The sequence below is a fragment of the Narcine bancroftii genome, chromosome 14 (assembly GCF_036971445.1).
Source record: "Narcine bancroftii isolate sNarBan1 chromosome 14, sNarBan1.hap1, whole genome shotgun sequence".
NCBI classification, from domain to species: Eukaryota; Metazoa; Chordata; class Chondrichthyes; order Torpediniformes; family Narcinidae; genus Narcine; species Narcine bancroftii.
Window position 1 is genome coordinate 12,199,096 of NC_091482.1, and position 18,538 is coordinate 12,217,633.

At 42.7% G+C, this 18,538-nt stretch overlaps 1 long non-coding RNA gene across 5 annotated transcripts in view; it reads left to right on the forward strand.

The window, feature by feature from the left end:
* Nucleotides 1-18,538, forward strand: part of LOC138749308 (uncharacterized) — a 131,039-nt gene that overhangs the window by 48,293 nt on the left and 64,208 nt on the right. Inside the window, exon 1 of one of the 5 annotated variants that reach the window (XR_011348554.1) lies at nucleotides 14,764-14,991. The exons of 2 other annotated variants lie outside the window; for them this stretch is intronic. This is a non-coding gene — a long non-coding RNA (uncharacterized lncRNA). Of the gene's footprint in view, nucleotides 1-14,763; nucleotides 14,992-18,538 lie in introns of those variants that run through there. 2 more of the 5 variants (XR_011348553.1, XR_011348555.1) reach the window with 2 other exon arrangements.

An 18,538-nucleotide genomic window follows, 5' to 3' on the forward strand; every position in this document is an offset into this window, starting at 1 on the left:
AGAGGTCGATGAGAAGTTTAGTGATTCTAAATTACCAAGATCCTGCAATCTGACTACACTGTGGCAAACCACGTGCAAGCTGTTCCCTGCAACCCAGCGTGCCATAAATTATGTTTTATTACGTTGGCTCCTCATTACTTATCACCAATTACTTCAGTGCAAAAGCTTTTGAAGGCATTTCTCATTTTCTTTATTGCCACTGCTTCGGATATTTTATTCTTGTTTTCTCATTGTAATAATAATCATCCATTCTTGAAAATCATGAAATGAACCATAGATCTTCCAGCTCCAGAGAGCAGGCACACATTACTTCCCAATCAGCCATCATGTCACAGATATTAGAGTAACAGAGGTCAAATAACCAATTAACATGACAATTAGTGACTAATTCAAAGTGGTTATTTTATATGTTGTTTCTTTTAGTCATCCAATATTAAGCAAATACTTAGCTAAATAAGCCACTCAGTTGTTTGAAATGTTCACGATCAGATTTTTATTAGGTTCAAGTTCGAGTTTATTATCATCTGATTGTACATTATAAATCCAGGCTTTGGTGCACACACAAAAAACACAGATTAAAACGATCACGTAAATAATTAAAATGTATATGTAAATAGCAGGGTTGATTTACATGGATACAGGGAACTGTTCATCATTCTCACAGCCTGCGTGAAGAAGTTATTCCCCAGTATGATTTTGATGCTCCTGTACCCCCTTCTTGATGGTCGTGGGTGGAAGATACTGTGCGCTGGATGAAAAGGTTCTACTATAATTCCTTGAGCCCTATTTAGTGAGCACTCCCAATCAATGTTGACAATAGAGGAAAGGGAGACCCCAGCGATATTCTCGGCTGATTTAATGGTCCTCCGCCTAGACTTCCGGTCCAATGCTTTGCAACTACTACGCCACGCAATGAAGCAGCCCGACAGGATGCTCTCAGTGGTGCTCATGTAAAATGTTGTCAAGATGGTGGGGAGGCGGCCGGTAGCATCCTTAGGAAAGGTAGGTGCTGGAGAGCAAAAGTACAATTATGATATTTAAAGGATATTTGGACAAGTACATGGATAGGAAAGGATGAGAAGGACATTGGCCAAATGCAGTCAAGTGGGGCTAGCATCTTAGGCCAAAGGACCTAATGCTCTGCTGGATAACTCTGGGACTCTGCACATCATGATTAGAGAGCTGCTTAGGGCCACAGTATGTTGGACGAACTCTTTCACCCATCCAGATAATTTTCTTGGCAAGCATGAAATTATTGTATGACTAAAGAGACCTTGTTATACAATATTGACACAGGCTCTTCAATGACCACGAAGTCAAGTTCAGTTTATTGCACAAGTACAATCTGACAAACAGCGTTCTCCGGTCCTTGATGTAAAACACATAGATACACAACCAGACATTACACACATCCAAACAAACAATACACATGAAGGACAAGTATTATTATATACAAATAAATTAATAAATACTGTTTAGTAAATATGAGAGTCTCAGATGGATGGTTTCTTTGGTCATTCAACATTCTCACTGCCCGTGGGAAGAAGCTGTTCCTCAGCCTGGTGGTCCTGGCTCTGATCCTCCTGTATCTCTTTTCCGACGGGTGCAGCTGAAAGATGCTGTGTGTGGGGTGGAAGGGGTCCTGGATAATCCTGGCAGATCATGTCAAAGGGAGGGAGACTCCAGTGATCTTTTCTGTCACTCTTACGTTCCTGTAATCCATTTCCCTGCAGCAACCGTACCACCCTGTGATACAGCCGACGAGGACGCTCTTGATAGATCTCCTGTAGAAGGTCAATCCCATTTCCATTGAACTTACACCTGTCTCATTTTATTCAGCCCACATTCTCATCATCTTCACCCAGATTTCACCTCTCTCCTACATGCCAGGGCGAATTGACGGACAATCTACACATCTTTGGAATGTGAGAGGGAAGCCACATGTCCAGAGAGAGAGAGAGTACAAACTTCACAGAATATCCAACTAAGGTCAGCATTATGGACGGCACGGTTGGCATAGCAGTTAGCACAGTGCCTTTACAGTGCCAGCAATCAAGACCGGACTTGGGTTCAACTCCCGCGCTGTCTGTAAGGAGTTTGTACATTCTCCCCGTGTCTGTGTGGGTTTCCTCTGGGGTCTTCGGTTTCCTCCCACTGTTCAAAACGTACCAGGGTGTAGGTTAATGGGGTGTAGGTTAATGGGGTGTAGGTTAATGGGGTGTAGGTTAATGGGGTGTAGGTTAATGGGGTGTAGGTTAATGGGGTGTAGGTTAATGGGGTGTAGGTTAATGGGGTGTAGGTTAATGGGGTGTAGGTTAATGGGGTGCAAATTGGGCGGAACGGACTCATAGGGCCGAACTGACCTGTTACAATGATGTATGTCTAATTAAAAAAAAAATTGAATCCAAGGGGCTGACTCAGACCAGGTACTCACTGGACCTCCCAAAAGATTTTGTTTGAATACATACGACAGCAGGAAGAATGAATTTGAAGTGGCGCCCATCCATTGGCAGTCCCACATACAAGGTAGAATCAGTTCGATTCAAGTCACATTCACAGCCGATGGGGAGGTCGGAAACATTTTGCAACCACAGTGGCGTCATAAATACATCTGGTGACTTACATGTCGTCCACTGGTTCTCCACCTCAGTGCATGAAGCCCCACTTGTTGCAGGTTAGTTAACTGTGCACATCCACCATCTCACCAGAAGTAGCTGATGGCATTGGGCACCACTATTTTTAGGGCATTGGGGCTGCCCGGGAATTACCAAAGACTGTTAGCAGCCCATCAGCCAGAGAGGCAAACATTCTAAATTTAGTTTTACTTTTCCATTAACTATCTTCTCAATATTATACCCTTCCTCAAAGGAACTGAATAGACCATTTGCAGTGAATGTCCTTAACACAGTACATAGAACACAGAACAGAGAAATTACAATACAGTATTATGCTTAACTAATAACCGATCAACGACCTCGAATTTCTCTACTGTATAACCCTCCATTATCCTTACATCCTTGTAAAAACAGATGCTGGAGGAACTCAGTCGTCTCGCAGCGTCTGTAGGAGATAAAGATATATAGCCGATGTTTCGGGCCCGAGCCCTTCCTCTAGGTGTGAGCAGAAAGCAGGCAAGGGGCCGACAGTAAAAAGCTGGTGAAAAGGGAAGAATAGAATAAGGAAGAGTACATATCCACAGACTAAATGTGTTAATTAGATAAGAGAATTTATAGAGGGAAGGAGAGGGTAGGTTTTGGCTCTGTGAAGGGAGGTGGTTGGAAAAGAGGAGAGAGAGAGAGAGGAAAGGAGACAAAGAAGAGATCGAGGTGGGGGGGAGGAGGACTGATGGAAACTGGAGGTCAATATTAATGCCATGTGGTTGGAGGGTGCCCAGACAGAATATGAGGTATGGTTCCACCAAATTGCAAGTGGTGAGACCATGGACAAACATGTCCTTGTGGTAATGGGGTGCAGAATTGAAGTGGTTGGCCACTGAGAGGTCCCTGTCATTGATGCAATCTCCCAGTATGCGTCTGGTCTCTCCATTGTAGAGAAGGCCATAATGGGAGAACCAGATGCAGTAAATGTCTCTTGCAGATTCACGTTGCTTCAGTTGGGAGGCCTGTTTGGGGCCCCGAATGGTGGTGAGGGAGGAGGTGTGGGTGCAAGTGTGTCACTTCCTCTGGCCGCAGGGGAAAGGTGCCAAGGGGGTATTGGTGGGAAGGGTATGAATGAGGGAGTTGCAGAGGGAGCAGTCCCTACGGAAGGCAGAGATAGGAGGAGAAGGGAAGATAAGTCTGGTGGTGGAATCTTGTTGTAGGTGATGGATATTGCGGAGGGTAATATGTTGGATGAGGAGAGTTTTTGTTGCATCTAGGGGCAGAGGGAGCCAGGGCAATTGTGCAGGAAATGAAGGAGATATGGGTAAGGGCTTTGGTACCAAGTCTTTTGAAGAAGGAAGACATCTTGTACATAGGGGATGACCTATCTAAGGGTCACATCACCAGCCGGGTCATTGGCCTCATGACTGGCTCTGACATTCAGTGGGGAAGGATGAAGTCAGGTAGATCAACAGTGGTCAGAGACACCATGGTCAGGGGCACTGTAGCCGAAAGAGAGAGTGTGGGGTCGTGCGTTGTCTCCCAGGTGGCAGTGTCCAGGCCTCTGAGGTCGTACAGGACATTCTGAGAGGGAAGGGAAAACAGCTGTAGAACCAGATCTAGTGGTTAGTTAGTGCAATGCCTTTACAGTGCCAGTGAATGGGACCAGGGTTCGGATCCCACATTGTCTTTAAGGAGTTTGTACATTCTCCCCATGTCTGTGTGTGCTTTCCCCGAGGGCTCCTTTTCCCTCCCACCATTCAAAAAATATACCAGAGGCATAGGTTAATTGGGTGTAAATTTGGCAGCATGGACTCGTGGGCTGAAATGGTCTGTTACCGGGCTGAATATAGGTCTAAAATTTAAATTAAAAAATTTTTAAGATTTAAAATCTCTTCACAATATTTCAGCTGAATTTTCATCAGAAATTAATTTAAATGTGCGTATAGGTCATCCCCAGGTAATAAATGGATTCCATGTTTACAGATAACCATGTTGATATTGTCTGTATCAGAAAATAAAAAATCTGTTAACCATCGCATCCTCAGTATTGTAGTGAATGGCAACACTAGCACTGAATGCTGTTACATTGCCAGTGATCGGGACCAGGGTTCCTCCCACCGTTCAAAACGTACTGAGGGTTGTAGTTAATTGGGTGTAATTTGGCCGATACGGACTTGTGAGCCAAAAGGGCCTGTTACCCTGTTGTATGTCTAAATTCAAAATATAAAATAAAACAAAAGCTCTGGTATCCTTAGGGGCACAGATATTTGGGACTTTAATAATATTTTGAGAACTTGCCTGTATTGCCCAAAAGTCTGACATTCATAACTTGGAGATTGTCAAGCTCCAAATTCTCAATATTCAACTTCTCTTGCAATAAAAATCTCTTGGCTTCCTAACTGATTGCTGTGCCTGTGTGTTAAATTTTAGTTAATTTATGTGTAAGGACTCCTGAGTCCCTCTGCATATCAATGCTATTTAAAATCTCACGATTCAAAGCACATACGCTTCTAAATTTTTTTCCACTAAAGCAACTGACGTCATTTTCCCACGCATGTTCCATCTGCCTCGTCCTCTCTCGTATTCAAGGTTTGCATAGTGGTTTGCACAACACCTTTACAGCAACCAGTGATCAGAACAGGGGTTTCAAATCTCATGCTGTTTGTAAGAAGTATGCAAGTTCTCACCGTGCCTGCATGGGTTTTCCCCGGGGGCTCCGGTTTCCTCCCACCTTTCGAAATATACTGGGGGTGTAGGTTAATGGGGCATAGATTGGGTGGGCGAAATGGCCTGTAACCATACTGTATGTCTAAAGTTAAAGTTCATTTATCTTCCATGTCTTCTGTCGAAGACCTTTGTATTCTTCTCATTACTCAAACTCCACTCAACAAACTTGGATGCGCGACTCTTGATCCATCATCCAAACTTTGACGTGGATTGCGAAGGTCTGCAATCCCTGGGATTCTCCACTGACCACAGTTTCCTGACCTTTGAACAACCCATGTATTCTTTCTCTTTGTTTTCTGTTTATTCGCCATTCCTCAATCCATACCAGCATACTAACTCCAACCTCATGTAGCACCCTTTACATTTTTAAATTTAGATATTCAGCCCAGTTATCTGTGCCTTATCGGCCTTCAAGCTCATATTCCCCCAATTACACCCAACTAACCTACAACCTCAATATATGTTTTGAAGGGTGGGAAGAAATCAGAGCATCCGGAGGAAGTCCACTCAGACACGGGGAGAACATGCAAGTTCCTCACAGATGGCACCGAATTTCAACCCGGGTTGCTGGCACTCTAACAGCATTGTGCTAACCCAATGGTTCTCAATCTTTTTCTTTCCACTCACATTCCACTTCAAGTAATCCCTATGCCATCGGTGCTCTGTGATTGGTAAGGGATTGCTTAAGGTGGGATGTGAATGGGAAGGGAAGGTTGAGAACCACTGCTCTGGACCCAATTGTTACTGAAATATTTGGCTTGAGAAATATTGTCATTGGCCCATTTCCTTTGGAGTTATGAAACCGTGCGCATAATGAGTCAATTAGGGCAATTAAAACAGTGGTTTTCAACCTTTTTCTTTCCACTCACCTACCGCCTTAAGCAATCCCTATGGCGTGCGGAATACTTAAAGTGGTAGGTGAGTGGAAAGAAAATGGTGCCACCCTTACTGAAGAGAGAGAGTGAGACAAACTGAGTCATCCATGACACAATAGACTGAGAAGAGTCAAGGAAAGATCGTCTCAATCTGTAAGGGGCCCTTGTTAAATTCTTCAGTTTTGCATTTAGGTTGAGAAACCAATAGGCTTTTATTCACTAAAGAACAAAATCACATCCTTACTGCTCAACTGTCCTGCACTGAGGAGGGGGCTGTGGAACAGTCACGGTACAGCCGGCCAATGGGTGTGCCTGACCAAATCCATTCAACAGTGGTTTTGTAGCCACTGATGTCGCAGAAGAGAGAGTAACAAGTCGCAGCGAGCAGAAGTTCAAACAAAACTGTTTACTTTATAGACACGTGTAACCTTTTTAAAAACCCTATGTCATGCACCGCAATGACGAAACCACGTCATGACGTTTGGCAGCCAATTTGCTGGAACTTGTAGTATCACTACAGTTTACCACATTCACCCCTCATTTATAAAAAAGAGTCCAGCGGGGTGAAGTGGTGCTTACAAAGTCACAAATTAAGTCTTTCAGGGGGCCTGGCCGTTTGTTGGGACCATCGTAGTACTGGTTGTCACTGCGGTCCAGTGATGAGATCCTGGATGGTCTCAGGGGTCTGTATGTGCTTATCGGTGGTGTGCTGGTGGGTAAGCGATGATGAATCTGGTGTATCCTCTGTTGGGGAAGAGGCAGGGCACCATGATTCAGGTGTGAGGGAAATATGGGGTAATCAATCGAGGTCTCCAGGGTCCCTGGAGGAGCCATATCCCTAATGGAAACAGTGCCCTTGTGTCCTTCAGGATACGACACATAGGTATATTGGGGGTTGGCATGGAGGAGATGGACCCTTCCAACCAGAGGGTCGGACATGGCTCCTCACATGCTTCTGAAATAGGACCCACCCTGGGGATATCAGCCATGCCAGCAGCATGGTCCCTGATGCAGAATTCCTGAGAAAGGAAAATATACGTCCATGCAGGGTGGCATTCGTGGTCATACATAGAGGGGACCTGATGGAGTGGAGTGCCTCTGAGAGGACCTCTTGCCATCAGGAGACTGGAAGGCCTCTAGAATGCAAGGCCAGGAGAACAGTCTTCCAGACCATGGCGTCCTCCCTTTCCACTTGCCTGTTCCCCCCCCCCCCCCCCACCAGGGGTTGTAGCTATTGGTCCTGCTCATGGCAATGCCCAGGCCAACAGGTACTGGCACAGCTCATTACCCCGTTGCTATGGATAGAGCTGGGGAGGCCGAATAGAGTGAAGAGACTACACAGGGCCTGATGGCAAACAGGAAATGGGAGTATTCGTCAATGTCATTGAGGAAATACACGTTGTGGTCTGTGGAGGGCAGGGGACCTTAACATCAACACTGAGGCACTCAAAGGGGCGGGTGGCTTTTATCAACTGTGCCCTGTCTGGCCGGTGGAAGTGTAGTTTGCACTCAGCGCAGACCTGGAAGTTCTTGGTCATGGATCTGATCTCTTCGATGGATTACAGCAGGTTGCGGGCTTTGATGAAGTGGAAGAACCTGGTAACTCCGGGGTGGCACAGATCATTATGGAGGGTTTGTAACTGGTCAATCTACACACTGGCACAGGTCCCGTGGGACAGGATATCCGGCAGCTCATTAAGTTTCCCCAGCTGGTACAAGATATCATAATTGTAGGTGGATAGTTCAATTCTCCACCTCAGTATCTTGTTGTTTTTAATTTTTCCTCACTGCTGGTTGTTAAATGTGAACACAACTGCACATTGGTCAGTTAGCAGGGTAAATTGTTTACCAGTCAGATAATGGCGCCAGTGCTACACCACCTCGACAATGGCTTGGGCCTCTTTCTCGACCGAGGAGTGTCGAATTTAAGGGCCCTGTAGGGTACGGAAAAAGAAAGCAACTGGTCTGCCTGCCTGGTTAAGGGTGGCAGCCAGGGTGAAGTCTGATGCCTCACTTTCCACCTGGAATGGGATGGATTCAGCATGCACTGTGGCCTTGGCAATGTCTGCCTTGATGCGGTTGAAGGCTGCACGAACCTCCACCGTCAAAGGGAAAGATGCGGATTTGACGAGGGGGCGGGCCTTGTCTGCATAATAAGAGAAGAACCCAAGACACCTTTATCAGGGCCTTAAGGCTGTGGGGGAGTGGAAGTTCCAGGAGCTCCATTCTCAACGACATAGCTGAGGGTGGCAAGGCAGGTTGTGTGAAATATGCACTTGGGTTCATTATATGTGAGCTTGTGGATCTTGGCCATTTGGAGGAATTTCTGGAGGTTGCAGTCATGGTCCTGCGGGTCATGGCCGCAGATGGTGACATTGTCAAGGTATGGGAAAGTGGCCCGCAGCTCGTACTGGTCCACCGTGCAGTCCATTTTCCATTGGAAGACCGAGGCACCATTAGTAACAGTAAAGGGGACCTACAGGAAATGGTAGAGACGGGTCACTAGTAGGTGCCTGGTGTAGACAACGCTGATCTTCCGAAGGTACTGGCCTTTAAGAATGCCCATGGCTTCCTGGTATGATGTGGCATCTGGATCAGGGGGCTGACTTGGGAGTGCAGTACCTGCAATTTATCGGTCTCTGACTGCACAATGGCTGAAGATGCCTGCAGGAATGCTTCAAAGCAACGTAGCCAGAGTCAAAGTTGGTAGGTGCCTCAGGTGATTGAGGGTCGATTCCCAGCTTTTCTGGCTTCAGGATCTATTCCATTGCAAAAATTTTAGTGAATAAAATTGATGCACCATCAAAGATGGGTTGAGAAACCAATAGGCTTTTATTCACTAAAGGACAAAGGCACATCCATACTGCTCGAATGTCTTGCACTGAGGAGGGGGTTGTGGAACATTCGCCTTTATGCAGGAGCCTGTGGGAGGGGCCACAGGTACAGGCGTCCAATGGGTGTGCCCAACCAGACATGCATGGAACAGTGGTCTACCACATGCATGTCAACAGAAACATTCAGATAGCTGTTAGATTAAATCTAGGCTGACAGCAATACCAAGGCAGGGATGCATTGCAAGACATTTCAGATGGGATGGAAATTCATGGTAATGCCTGCCCTCTGAAACGGATGTATTTCACCCCTTAGTCATAGTTTGGAGAAGAATTGGCGAGCTGTTCACTGTATCCTGGACAACAGTTATCCTTCAGATAGCATCACTGAAAGCAAACTATTCAGTTATCGTTGATATTCAAGTTGGCAGCGATGAAAGCAATCCCACTTTGAAGAACATAAGAATTAGGAGAAGGGATCGGGCATCTGGCATTCAATGAGATCATGGCCTGCTGTGATGATGGGCTCATCTCCACTCACCTGCCCTTTCCCCACATCTCTTAATTTGCCTATTTTGTTGAAGAAGAACATAAGGCTGTGAAACACTTGGGCCAATGAGAATGTCAAGATCTTTTTTTCTTGTCATGCTTAGTTTGACAATGTAGGCAAAACTAAATCCTCATTTCGTGGAAATGTGAACCACAGCCACTTTTAAGATGGAGCATGAGATGACGTTAATCAAGCATGAGATGCTATAAGTGTGACAAGCCACAGAGCTCAGCTACGAGAACAAACAGCCCACTGAAGCATGGGTGGCTGGCGAGTTTGTGTGGAGTACTTGGCATTTCTGGACACCCAGCTGCAGTAAAGGTGTCACTAAGATGGAAGGAGGGAAGAAGAGATTCGTCGCCACGTTCACGGGACTTGAGGGCTTGACTTATTGAGAAAGGCTGAATAAGCTGAAACTTTATTCCACAGAATGTAGGAGGCCAAGGGGTGGCCTTCTACCGTGAGAGGCATGGATAACATGAATGTTCACAATCCTTTCCTCAGAACCAACAGGCAATGTGAGAGGGGAAAAATTTAAGGAGGACCAGAGGGGCAAACTTTTCACTCGAGCAGGGCCTGTAAGCGGAACAACCTCCCTCTCCTCCCTCAGAAAACCTCTCCATCTTCATCCCCTCCCCCAGAGACTCTCCTTTATCTTCATGTCCTCCCTCTGAGATTTTCCTCCATCAGAGCCTCCCTCAAAGACCCCCTCAGACTCCTCCACCTCATCCCTTGGGGACTCTCCCTCCACCACCTCCCCCAGACCCCCTCCATCTCCTCTCAGACATCTCCCTTCCACCTCCTCCCTCAGAGAGTCCCTGATTCCGTCTCCCCCTCAACATTTTTCTTTCCATTCACATCTCACTTTAAGTACTCCCTATACCATCGGTGCTCTGTGATTAGTGAGGGATTGCTTAAGGTGGGATGTGGATGGGAATAAAAAGTTTGAAAACTACTGTTTTAACCATACCTACTTGACTCATTATGCGCACGGTTTCATAACTCCAAAGGAAATGGGCCAATGACAATTTTCTCAAGCAAAATATCTCAGTAATAATTGGGTCTTAAGGAATCCCTTACTAATCACAGAGTACTGATAGCATAGGGATTACTTAAAGTGGCATGTGAGTGGAAAGAAAAAGGTTGAGAACCGTTGCCTTAGACCTTACCCCATCTATCCGAATCTTCTGTATGCCTCCAAGTTTTATTCCACTTCATGCCCTGATAAGTCCCCATCTGTCTCCTCAACATATCTATTTCAGGATACAGCAATGGAATACCTTTATTCCTGCTCAGAAACACTTCAGTAGATTCAAAATACAGCGTCGTTACTGCTGCTCTCTGGGTGCTCCCACAAACACCAGAGATAATGTAAATCACTTGAAGAACAAAAGAACTTGACTTTCGTAATGTGGGGGCGAAGAGTGAATTTAGGCCATTTATCTCTTCTGACGAGATGCCTTTTTAAGAAATCTTCCATGTTCTGCCTAAGTTCTTCTCAGTTGACAATAGTTTAAATTTTAACTGTTCTTACCTTTTCAATTTCCATCCCACCTCTCATTCATCTGACATTTACCAGATATGTAGGCTATATAACCTGACTCCGGTTCAAGACTATCTCATGTGTCGTCCACCTCATCGGCAAGAGCCAACCATCAGTATCAGAAGGAAACAATTGGCAGTTTTGAATTCATGGTGCTTTTTCTTAAATTCATCACATTTGCAAAAAAAAAAATGACAAATTATACAAATTTCACTGCAACACAATTACCTATTCCTCATCTAAATTAAAATCTTGGTGTTTTGACAAGTTGGAGGTGATAAAGGGCAGAAAATTTGCATATGCTGTCAGAACATTGTCAAATTCGAGCTGTTCATACTGCAGGAAATGTAGTAATAATAAGAGCACAATGAACAGCTGTAGAAGTCACCTCACACTGTAATAGGAAGAAATCAAACTTTGTACGTATATATATATATATATATATATATATATATAATATATATATATATAGTGACTTTTTCCATTTTCTCCCCCATCCCCAATAACTACAGAGAGAGGAAAAAAAAGAACCAAAAGAGAAAAGAAAATTAAAAAAAAAAACAAGAAAAGGGAGTGTGTCTTTTAAATATGTGTGATTCACTTTTTCCGCTCGTTCAGTGCTGGAGGCCCGAGGTTGCAGTTACCAATAAAGTTTATATATGGGCCCCAAATTTGTTCATATTGTGCATTAATTGTCTCTATAAATTATATGTAATTTGTTCATTTCTGTGAGCCACCGGTATATTTTCAGGGAGGGTTTCCATTTTCCAAGTTATCATTAAGCATTTTTTAGCTGCCGCTAATGCAATCTTAATAAATTGTTTTTGGAATCTGTTTAAAGTTATTGCTTAACAGAAAAATTTCTGTGTCTTTTGGTGTCTTGTTTTTTTTTGTGATTTGATCTAGTATTGAATTTAAGTCCTCCCAAAAGGGTTTCACTTTTGCACAAGTCCAAATTGAATGTACCATTGTACCAATTTCTTGTTTACAGCGAAAGCTTTTATCAGATATAGTCGGGTTCCATTCTTTGAAGTTTTGAGGTGTAACGTATAGTCTGTGAACCAATGAGCATTTATTGTATTTGTCATAATGCCCACACATAATTCCTTCAGGTTTCATTACTTATTTGTAATCATTTTCCCAACAGCGTTGGGCCCGTATATTGCCTCATCTTTTCCTTTGACTTTTAATTTAATCTACATATTTGTAATAAACTTTTTAATTATTATTAGTGTCCGTGATTATATATTCAAAGCTACTACCCTCCGGCAACCTTGGATCATTTCCCAGCTTTTCTTTTAAATATGTTTTTAATTGATAGTATGAAAATATTGAACCATGCGATATTCCATATTTATCAAATGTTAGTAGGTTATTGTCCAGAAAACAGTTTTAAAATTCTTGTTATTCCTTTTCTTGACCATTCCTTCAAATACATGTTAGTAATTGTAAAAGGTATTAATTAGTTTTGTGGTAGCAACATATTTGGTATTTGGTAGTTTATTAAATGTATCCTACCCCATATTTTTAATATATGGTGTAGTATTGGTGGATTGTTATGTTGCACTAACTTCTCATTCCACTTGTAAAGTACATGTTCTGAAATATTTAGTTCCATCCTCAGCCAAGCTGGCTGTTCTATACTTCTACGGTGGATGTTAGATGGTGAGGAGGATTGGAGGAATCAATGGAAACAAGAGTGGGAATTTTTCATTGACTCAATTGAATTGAGGCAAGAAGAACCCCTGAAGGCTTCCCGACTCTTGCAAATTGAAAGAAATCTTACTGGTTATGTCACTGTCTCTGTAGGAGATACCAATGCACTGGGCAATAAAAGGCTATAGAGAGTTGTGAACTTGGTGGTGAATTTATGGAATGCTCTGCCACAGGAAGTGATTGAGGCCGGTTCCATAGCTATATTTAAGAGTTAGATTTAGTACTTGTGACTAGGGGGATCAGGGGGTGTGGAGAGAGAGCTAGAACAGGGTACTGAGTGGATGATCAGCCATGATCAAAATGAATGGCGGTGTAGGCTTGAAGGGCCAAATGGCCTACTCCTATACCTATTTTCTATGTTTCTCCTACATTTTAAAAATCTGACAAAAATCTTAATTGGCCAACATGATACTAAAAGCTGCTTTTCAAATATCCTTAATCACATGATTCGTTTGATCAATTTCCAATTTCTCGAAAAGTATGAGTCATGGAAGATGGTGTCTGGCCAGTCTACACAGCCAACAAGCAAATGGATGTTTGTGTAACCAGGTGCCTTTTTGAGCAAACATCTACTGTTTTCAGCATTTCCATTAACAATCAACTCTAGTTTTATTACTCTGTTTACAGCTGGACATAGCTGACACAGGGTCTCTCCAAAATGGGGTTGTGTGTGTCTTTGTGTATGTTTGGTGTTTCCAACCCACAAGGTACCTCTCTAAAATATAATATAGCTTAAAGATTAATAATAGCATAATTCTGTAACAAGGTGCAAATATTGCAATAAATCACATTAAAAATAAATAAATTAGTGCAAAAGAAGAGAGGGTTGTGTCCATTCAGAAATATGTTTGGAGAGGGGAAGGAGTTGTTTTTATACCATTGTTTTCATGCTCCTGCACCTCTTTTCTGATGGTAGCCAAGTGAAGAGGGCATGGCCTAGGTGATGAGGATGCTTGATGATAGCCTCTTGTAGATGTCCTCGATGGATTGAGGATTGATGCCACTGGCCAAGTTCACAACTCTCTATAGCCTTTTATTGCCCAGTGCATTGGTATCTCCTACAGAGACAGTGACATATAACCCAGTGAGATTGCTCTCAATTTGCAAGAGTTGGGAAGCCTTCGGGGGTTCTTCTTGCCTCAATTCAATTGAGTCAATGAAAAATTCCCACTCTTGTTTCCATTGATTCCTCCAATCCTCCTCACCATCTACCATCCACTGTAGAACGATCGAACATTACAGCACAGCAACAGACCCTTCGGCTCTTCCAGTCTGTGCCAAATCCCAGTTCCCGCCCATCAATGCACCTGTCCAAATTAAGAATGGTGCATTGACCTGCTGAGTATCCTGCTGGAAGGCGCGGGACCTGCCAGTCCCGTGGATCGGAAGCACTCTATGCATAAAAGGAGATTGTAAAATCTGAATAAAGTCAGTCTATGCATAAAAGGAGATTGTAAAATCTGAATAAAGTCAGTCTTGAGTTGACTAATCTGGCGTGTGTGTGCGCCCATTACTTTAGTAACTCTACTTTAGTAGCCACGACACCATAATTATAGAATTTGATGTTTTAAAGAAATAAGTCAAGAATAAAAAACTATGGATAGATTTTTGATTTATACTATAGGTTTAATTTGTGAGATGGATATGATATGATTTGTTGTTTGTTATTATTAGATGATTTTGTATGATTTATACATTAAACTCAATAAAAATATTTTAAAAAAACTTTAGCATTAAGTAAGAATTATTCTTCTTCTTTCTTCTTCTTTGGCTTGGCTTCGCGGACGAAGATTTATGGAGGGGGTAAAAGTCCACGTCAGCTGCAGGCTCGTTTGTGGCTGACAAGTCCGATGTATTTTTACCTTTGCTACATAAAGAACACGACGTGATGAGTTTATTTAGCATTGAGTGTTTGCATTGTGGTTCAGAACTTTTTTAAATTTCGCATTCACTTCTTGGAAAGGGCATCATTTGAACCAGCGAATCACAGTATGACGTTAATCTTATCTCAACATTTAATCCGATGCATATCACAACCTATGTAGGCTGACTTATTTTTGATCACTAAACTCAAAAATGTTCAGGTTTTTCAAATCATGCATTAGTCAGTGTGGAATGAAACGAAAACACAACATCACATTGAAAGGTAAGAATTCAGATTTGAATTAAAATTGCTGGTATGTGTTTTTTAGAGGATATTATAGCTTGAAATGCATTATCTCTAACATTGAGGATGAATTCTCTCTGTGCACAATATTGGCAAATCAATACATTGCTAGTTATGCAAAGTATAAGATTTAACATTTTCTTGATGAATATGACTGATTTTAATTTGAGAATGATGCTCTGGAATAGGATTTAAGGAAGAGTGTCAAGGATAGAAAGAATTTGGTGACAACTTTGGTGGAGTGTTTTTTGGAGTGAAGCTACTATTATTAAGGAGGAAGGTACTATTCAAGGCTTCCAGGAAGAAGAGGGTTTGCAGTCCCGGTTGCAAGGACTGGAAACTGTTTCAGAATAGTATGGAACAAACCTAGCTCCTGGCATGCCATGAACCTGGACAAATGTATCTTTATCTTTGCTATACAAGGTACATTGTTTCTCTTGCTGAATTTCCCCAGCATTGTGCTTTTACTGTCCCTAAGAATATTAATTTCTTCCCATTATCTTCTCTATCGGGTTGAATAGAAGGAGATAATTTTACAACTGCACTATGTGATAGAATATTTGTAGGTGTGTTTGGGAGATAAATTGGTAAATTTAGAGAGGGTTACATACACACACTTTAAAACAGATCTTATTTGAAATACTCAGGAATTCATATTCAGTGACTTTACAAAAACTATGGAGAATCCTGTGCACAAGTAGGTGCTAATTGAAATGATGTCATGAAATGAATGGACTAGAGACAGGTTGTCTGTGTTGAACATTTTTACAAGACTTCTGACCTTGCTGCAAAGTGCTCACTCAAAGGTCAATGAGAAGTTTGTTTACCTAAAAACAACAGATGAGAGCAGAAGACTAACTCCTATTGTTTGCTGGGGAAGGATGGGGTTTTGCAAGCGAGTGAGAGAAAGAAGGACATGTGGCTGGCAGTTTAAATCTCACCTGGAGAGAGAGAGAGACACACAGCTGAACAGTGTTAGCAGGAGAAGCTGGTTGGAACTGAAACAGAAGCTCCAGAGTGGTGGATGGCTGGAAGTGCTATCTGTCTGATGTTTCTCTTGGAATAAGGGGAATAGAAAGGACCTCTGTGATAGCCTGAAAGAAAAAGGTTATCATCTGGAGAACCCTGATGGGGCAAATTTCATCAGCAAGACATTGAGGTGGTACCTCCGTTGTAGAAATCCTGGAACAACAAATCTCTCTCAGCAAATCTACAAAGAACCTTTCTGAGTGGTAAACATTTACCTTTTGAGCACCAAAAGCCTGGTGAACTTTATGCATGTTAAATTCTGCACACAGTATAAGAATTGCCTCCAACCAGAGTACTTGGAAGAATGAGAAGTGAGATTGAACTGTGAACCAAAGAACTTTTCTTAAATTTACACACACATTACAAACCCGTACGTGCACTTAGAATTAGAAGGGGGTTTAGTTAGGTTAGTTCAGTTGATAGAGATAAGTTAAAGTTTGATTCTGTTTTCGTGTTTAAAGATAATTAAAAACAAGTTTTGTTTAAGTAACTACTTGTCTTGGTGAATGTCTATTGCTGCTGGGATTTGGGATCCTTTGGGCTCATAACAGCTGACAATTTTCCCTGGGAACATATGAGGAGACTGCAGATGCTGGAATCTGGAGCAACAAACAATCTACAGGAGGAGCTCCACAGGTTGACCAGCATTGGCGAGAGAAAAATATTTGTGCTCGAACCCTTCTTCAAGCTGATATTTTGTCTGCACTTCCTTGAATGTCAAATTTTGGAAACAAACTATCATAAGGGTTTTTTTTTAAATCAGATACCTTTTGTGGAGTCAACCTAATCAACATCTTATGGAATTCCCCTTTACTATTACATGTATTTCTTCATAAAACACAAAGGTTTCCATTCATCATGACCTACAACGAGATAAAGTGCTTAGTCTCAAGGCCCGTAGTTAACTTAATTTCAATGATTGACTCTGATAGTTCCTTGACCGTGGACCAACTGGGTGAAAATATCCTGATTTCTTTCTCTCTCACTCCTTACTTGTGATAATGCAGCAGAGAGTGAAGCTGAACATTTTCTTCCCACCCACAGACCACCTTAAGCAACCCCTTGCTAATCACAGAGCACCGATGGCATCGGGAATACTTAAAGTGGGATGCGAGTGGAACGTAAAAGGTTGAGAACCACCGATTTTACAAGGCTCTTTACAAAAGCAAGCTTCTTTTTTTAAATGTATCTGTTTATTTTTGACACTTTCTGCTGACCCATTAGGGGAGATTGTAGCCTTGACTCCAAAAACAATACAACTGTAGTAGTGTATGTGCTATGACAAGTGTGGAAGGAAAACACACACATGAGGAGTTGAACTCGAAGACTGAGTTATTGCACTGGCAGCTCTGCTTATATGAGTCCCAGTGCTGATGTCAGGGCCCCACGTCATTGGAGTGCCATTCCCACCAGAGTTCTCAGTCTTCCCGCTGTGCGGAAGTCACCTGGGACGATGGCCAGTGTCACCCCCCCCCCCCCCCCACCCCAGGTCTGCGTGGTCGCTGCGTTTGGACATTTTGCAGGCTGGTCCATTGTTTCCGTGCATGGGCTCCTACACTACCATACTGCATATGGCTTTGTTTCTGGTTACCAATGTGTGTGGTCAATGTTGGACTCTAGAAGGTCATGCAACAGTCTTTCATTTGTTAGGCTCCAAAAATAACACAGGAATTCAAAGGCCAGTGAGCCTGACATAAATAGTAGGTAAGTTATTGGAAGGTTTTAGAAGAGATCAAATAAACAAGTACAGTAAAACTCCTGTTATCTGGAATTCAAGCAACCAGGAAAAAAATGTCACGGAAAATAGTTAAAAGACATGGAAGTTTAAAATTGGCATGCCTCGCTGTTAGTTCTCCAATCATGCAATACCCAATTTCAAGTAACCATAAAATACACTTATCTGGCATTGACCAATCCCAGTAGGGAACCAGGATCTTACTGTGGTTGATCCTCTTGTGACTGGTCTTTGATCAGATGACAATGCCATGCTCTCTTTTATTCAGAACAAGGGAGTGGGATGAGTTGGATCAAAAAGTGATCAAAACGTTAATGTTTCAGTCTGTGACCCATAGAGCTCCACATATGGTCCTTTATCAAATCCATATCATTACATAACACCATATCCAGAATTGTTTTCCCCCTGGTGGGGTCCATCAAAAGCTGCTCTGAGAATGTATCCCTGAGACATTCGATACACTCACTTTCTTTTAGTCCCGCACCAGCTAAATTTTCCCAGTCTACCTGCATGTTGAAATCCCCCATAACAACAGTATCATTACCATTCTGACATGCCAATCTTAACTTCTGATTTATTCTGCCTCCCATATCCGAGCTACTGTTTTTGGGCCTGTATATGACTCCCATTATGGTCCTCTTGCCTTTGCAATTTCTCAACTCTATCCAAACAGACTGGTTACCCAGGATTAATCAGTTGGGTTCTCTATTCTTTTGTGGAGCTCTATGGGTCACAGACTGAAACATTAACGTTTTGATCACT